This window comes from Coffea arabica, chromosome 6c (assembly GCF_036785885.1).
Source record: "Coffea arabica cultivar ET-39 chromosome 6c, Coffea Arabica ET-39 HiFi, whole genome shotgun sequence".
In the NCBI taxonomy this organism is placed as follows: domain Eukaryota; kingdom Viridiplantae; phylum Streptophyta; class Magnoliopsida; order Gentianales; family Rubiaceae; genus Coffea; species Coffea arabica.
In genome coordinates this window covers 58,086,055-58,092,363 of record NC_092320.1, presented here as the reverse complement: position 1 = coordinate 58,092,363, position 6,309 = coordinate 58,086,055, and the positions used below count along the sequence as shown (strand labels likewise).

The following is a 6,309-nucleotide window of genomic DNA, read 5'->3' as shown; positions in this document are numbered from 1 at the left end:
TCCAAACAAGTTATTAATAAGCTAAGTTATTAATAAGTTAGCTGGAAATCATACAACACAATTTATTTGACAATGTCAGGAGGAATTCCAAAGAGATTCAGTTAGATTGGTAGATTTAGCCTAGTTTGCTAAATTATGTGCAACCTTATTTGCTTATCTAGGAATCCATTGAACATCAATATGAATTTGTTCTAACAAAACCAATTGTACATCCTCAATGCTACCTATTGTTATGAGCTGATATTTACTTGTGATTAGCATATTTTTAGTGAGTATTCAGTATCAAAACTTTATGGGGTCAGTTAAGATGTTTCATCTTTTATTCCCAATATAGAAAATTTTTCCGACAGCATTTTATTGTTTTGGTATTCATGCTTCTTTTAGCCTACACTTGTTTGTATTAAATTTTGCAAAGTTGATCATAGAATGTAATTATAGAGAAAAAATAAGAATCAATTAAAGTTAACTCCTAGGTATATTCAAGATTTTGACCTTTTTGGGTTTTTTTTTTTAAAAAAAATCTAAAATCTAGATGTAGAAGAAAATGAGAACAGCCCCTATAACAAAGATAATATAATATTCAGCAGCCTTCCTCCTTGTATTCTGTCATTTCTTCACTATTAATAAAATCACCGGGGGGACCCCTTTTGTTAAAAAAAATAAAGATAATATAATGTTTTAATTATAGAATAATTATACCTATTTATGGCTTTGATTAATTTTAATTTGTATTTCTTTAGCATGTGGCCGTATTTATTATTCCTTTACATTTTCACAAAATCCAATTTTAAAAAATTTTACACTTGGGTAACTTTAATAGTGGTGTGGTGGATTTAAAGTGGGGGCCCGAGCCCCACCAAAAACTCCTACAAACTCACTCTTGGAAAAATTTTGAATTTTTATAATGTGTTCAACTAGTTTTAAAATTACCTGTTGCCCTATTGATATCAAACAATGCAAAACAAATAAAGTACATGGTCTTCGGTTTTCTATTTACCTAAACTAAAGGAAGCTAAGCCAGAGTCAACGGAAACTTTTTAAAAAATAAAAAATAAAGAGGTAAATAACATAGTAGTACAATAGTAAAATAATTGAGCAACTATTACTTTTATCCTCCCTCCATCCTTTTCTAGTGCCATGTTTTCACCTTTTGGATAATCCAAACAAATAATCATCTATGCAAAATCAACACAACTTCTTAAGCTGTTCCACTTTACCATTTGAAAAAAATTATTTTTTGCGTGCCATTAGACTCATAGAATTTAAATGTGAGGGCCATGTTTAAGGTTCACCCAAAATCATCACATTCAAATTTAATAATTACATTTTTTTTCTTAAAAAGTTGGTTTTCCAAAAACAAAAAATCTTGAATTATGGCACATAGGGAGTGCAAGATTTTCATGGCCAATTTTTATATTTCAATTACTGTTTATTTTTTGTTTGTCATCGAGAATATTGGTTGTCCTTATGACTTTTTTTTTCATCAGACTTGTTTTTCAGCATCCAATTCTTTAGATGATTTTTTTGGTGTTTATCAGAGTCCAAACATAATAATCACATGTACTCATAACAATTTGAAATCCCAGAATGGCCCTCATACTTCGACAGAGGTAGTCCATTTATATTTAAATGAATACAAGACAGATGGTAACAGACACACATGAATAGACTGATTAAATTATCACTGAGCAGTGATGTTTCAATGATAACACAGACATGACCGTACGTTATTGGCAACTGATGACATAGGAACAACAACTATTGGCGGCACATACGCAATTCTAGTGAATTGTTGGCCTTTATTTCATTACAAAGTACGGTGCAAATTGTAGCAAATAGTAGGCTTTCAACAATTGTAGACACAGTAGCAAGCATAATGACGTTGATGACCCTGGCCAGTCCAAATACATTCTCCGGAGTAAGCATGTTCTTTAGATTTGCAATAACTGTAGCACCGGTTAGGGTAACATGTCCCTGAATAGTGCTCGGCAGGCCTCTTGCAAAATTTAGCTTCAGCCATTGGCATCTCTGCATGAAATAAATCAAAAGAGAGAGCAAAATATGTAGAGTTAGTCCAAATATATGATGGATCGAGCCCGTCCATAGAGGGGATAAGTGTTTGTTAATATTATAGGATATGGTTCCTATGTCATTTTTTATGTCAATCTCTATCTCGTTTTCTATTTTTATGCCACATGTATTGTTACTTGCAACACTACACATGTACACTTGCAGTATATTCACATGTGATGAGAAATTAAAAAATGGGAGAGAAAATTCAGGAGTAGAATATAGGGTTAAACTTTGAGCAAAAACATTTATTGAAAAGCATATGGCGCATATGTAATACAAATTAATTGGTAAAATTTTGATTGTGAGCGTACATATGCATGATACATACGTATAACTAGTCTAATTCATTGCTAGTGACAGCCATTTCTATTTGAGAGGTAGAGACAAATAATTAAAACTTTGGGAATGTAAAAATATACGCCATTCTGTGCATGTGTTCACCATTTAAGACTATAGAAGTGTAAACTCTCTCACTAAAGACTAGCTACAACTTACTATTTGGTACGAGGAGGAGGAAGCAGACGAGCAGGGCAAAGAAGGTTGCGCAGCTAAATTGAGATTTAGCCATCTCCGATATCTTATGTTAGCTATGCTTGTGACAAAACAAGTAAATGATGATAGCTATTTATAGCAAGAGATGGTGCAATTTTCCAAAACCTAATCGGTAGTTGTGTTGAAACTTCTTATCGCTGAATTGTTAAGAGAAAGCGACAAATATCAAAGAATTAAGACGAAGTCTAAGTCAGAATTAGCTTACAGAAGGAGTTTAAAAAAAGCATCAACACCATTACAAGATTTGAAATTTTTATGTCCAGCAATTTCTAACTTCTTTTAGTAGAAAAGGTAATGAGCATTAGCATAATGTCACGAAGCTAAAGTCTTTAGCAGCTATGCTATGAAGAAGTGTAGAACTATAAACTCATCTAGTTGCTGGATTGTTAGTTACATCATTTTTCATGTACAATCGACGGATGCAAAAGCTCACCATTATGTCACCTACAAAATCTGTGCCTCGAGGATTAATAGTTACAAAAAAAAAACCTGTGCCTTGAGAAGAATAATGCATAAATGAAAGCTCATTGTCTACAAGAAAAAGTTTTGTATGATGAATTTTCTGCTTCTTCTTCTTTTCCATTTTTCATTTCGGTACATCAACTTAGAATGTAGAAGCCACGAGGCAGAAAGGATGGCAGCAATGGAATGCTGATAATCGAGGTGTTGTATGCATGATACATATACACTTTGCATATATATATATATATATATATATACACATGGTCCAAATTTTATGCTCAGGATTGATACTGATACTTTAGCCCTATATCCCTCAAGTTTTCAATGCACATTCTGGTGCTTTATTTTCTGCCAACCAAGACTAGCTTGTAAAGGAAGATGGAGTACAAGTTTTTAGATTTTTTTTTTTTTGAGTTCATCCAGTAATTGTTTACATCTCATAGCATTATTTTCTCATACCTATGATCTATTTCTGTTTCCTGGACTATTTACATCATCAGAAGCAAGACATATTTAATTCACTACAGACTGCTTTTCGACTCAGACAGTTGTTGCCAAAAGGAGGAAGCCAAGGAGGATGGCAAAGAAAGTTGTGTAGCTAAATTGAGATTTTACCACGTCCAATATTTGTATTTCACAAACTTGTGGAATTTAAAAAAAAAAAGCCAACGATAACCATTTATAGCAGAAGATATATAGCGAGCTGTTCAAATAATTTGAACCATTCTTGTCGTGGAAGATCAAAGAAGGGGAATTATACGAATAAAATAAGATGCTAGATAAGAAGTTTGGTAAGCATCACTTATCCACGGACACAATTAATAACATTAGCACCAGTACAAAATTTGAATAGATCAAAAGCCAGCATATTTTCCTACTGTTTTAATAAGATATATTGATTTAGGATTGTTATACGTTAATACGTGAAATCTTGTTGCAAGTGGGCTATACAGTGGCATAGGTTACCCCAAATTGTAGTGAGGATGTTGATAAATCATTTTCTTCTTCGATTCATGCATGAAGAAACCAAGTTATCTCACCTAAAATATTTTATGTCTTGTAGAATGTCAGTTGAGTACAGAAACAAACATTCGTTTGTGTAAAGTAAATAAAAAATAGTTTGGATAATGGATACCCATTGGCAATTGATAAAAGCGGGCTCAGGTGCTAGTTTATTGGAAAAGTATAGTTAATTTGGAAAAGCATCACAATTTTTTTCTTGTTATTATCTGCAAAAATATCTAACCTACTCCTACTCCTATTCTATTAAGAGGAGTTTAAAGAGGTTTGTGTAGGAGTTAGGAGCGTGAAAAACCAAACTAGACAAGCACACTGTTACACTTTTTCAATTTTTTGAAAACAAGAAGTACTATACTTCTTGTGTGATACACTAAATGGGGTTTGAGCTCCTAACCTAGTGCATAGGAGACTTTTAAAGGATCTTTTCCTGACAATCGGAAAGTATCCCAATTCAGAGGTATAATAAATATGATGTATGCATTTACTTAATAACTTAGGTATGATTTGAATGTTTTAACAAGTGCCTAATGAAAATTCAATAATCAATTGCTCTGTTGGATGGCACAATTATGAAATATTAAGGCTGTAACATGAGAGAGTTTTTGAACCTACACCCAAACTTGAAAATAAAGTGGCTGACTCTTAATTCTCATAAATTTATCGAACCGAAGGACAACATTGGGCTGAACCAATTTTGGAGCCTTGAGTCTATATAGAGACAATACATCCCAATTTGTCACTCAAAGACACTTGAGCAGCTATATGACCTTTAACGGATGAAAGTACTTAAAGTACTACTAATGACCAACAGCAACCATCTCTTCGACATGCCAAGACACATACTTACCAAATTTCTACTTGAATATTCAAAGAAATGACAAGATTTATTTGTTCAGTCAAAAGACTCTTTGGGATTTCGCTAATAACATTGACATTTGGCCACTCAAGCAACAAGTACTACTCAAGAATATCCGTACAACATATGAATAAGTCAGCTATTGTTGCTTTCTCATTACACAAACACGGGATTGAATTCTTTACAAAAATTAATTTAGATTCCACGTCATTAATTTTGGTGGAGATTAATTAATTTCTTAAGTGTTCTTTTCATTAATTCATAAGTCAGCTATTGTCATTTCAGGACTTTTTTTTTTCCTTCATTGGATAGAATATGATATCAGCTTAGGTTGAAATTAGGAATTCAGCCTGGCCATAACAATTTCAATAATTTCATAAAGACCCATATCTACACGGAATATAAATGTGGGGAAGATTGCGTGTGTGTGTGTCTATATATATATATATATATATATATATATATATAGAAAATGCAAAACCAACGTTATTAAGAAGTTAGCCGGAAATCATACAGCACAATTTATTTGACAAAGTCAGGGGAGAATTCCAAAAAGATTCAGTTAGATTGGTAGATTTAGCGTAGTTTGCTAAAGTATGTGTAATCTTACAAAATTTCTACTTGAGTATTCAAAGAAATGACAAGATTTATTTGTCCGTGAAATTAACTGGAGAATCAAGGCGTCTCTTTCATTTGTTGGTGACTTGGTCATTGTCATTGGCACCTTGTCCATCCCAAGTTGGGCCATTCAACGTAGATCAGCTTTACAGTGGTAGGTACGGCTTTGTAGTGGGATTTAATTTGTTTTCTTGTTCAGTCAAAAGACTCATTGGGATTTTGTTAATAACATTGAGTTGTGGCCACTGAAGCAACAAGTACTGCTCCAGAATATCCGTACAACATATGAAAGTCAGCAATTGTTGTTTTCTCATTACACAGACACAGGATTGAATTCTTTACAAAAAATAGTTTAGATTTCACATCATTAATTTTGGTGGAGATTCATTAATTTCATAAGTGTTATTTTCATTAATTCATAAGTTACCTATTGTCATTTTCAGGATTTTTCTTTCCTTCATTGGATAGGATATGATATCAGTTTAGGTTCAAATTAGGAATTCAGCCTGGCCATAACAATTTCAATAATTTCATAAAGTCCCACGTCTTGACGTAATATATATGTGGGGAAGATTGAGCAGTAATATCCATTGTTTTCATTATATATATATACGTGGGACTTGATGAAATTATTGAAATTGTTATGGCCAGACTGAATTCATATATATATATATATATATATATGTACATGTATATGTATTTGTATATAGAAAAAGTAAAACCAATGA

The 6,309-nt window shown here is 32.5% G+C and overlaps 1 long non-coding RNA gene across 1 annotated transcript; it reads right to left on the bottom strand.

Annotated features, from left to right (window-relative positions):
• Window positions 1–1,546: 1,546 nt before the first annotated feature.
• On the bottom strand, window positions 1,547–2,664 carry LOC140008133 (uncharacterized). The gene is made up of 2 exons (XR_011815534.1): window positions 2,569–2,664; window positions 1,547–2,028 (listed from the first exon to the last, which is right to left on the bottom strand). It is a non-coding gene; the product is annotated as an uncharacterized lncRNA (long non-coding RNA).
• Window positions 2,665–6,309: the final 3,645 nt, after the last annotated feature.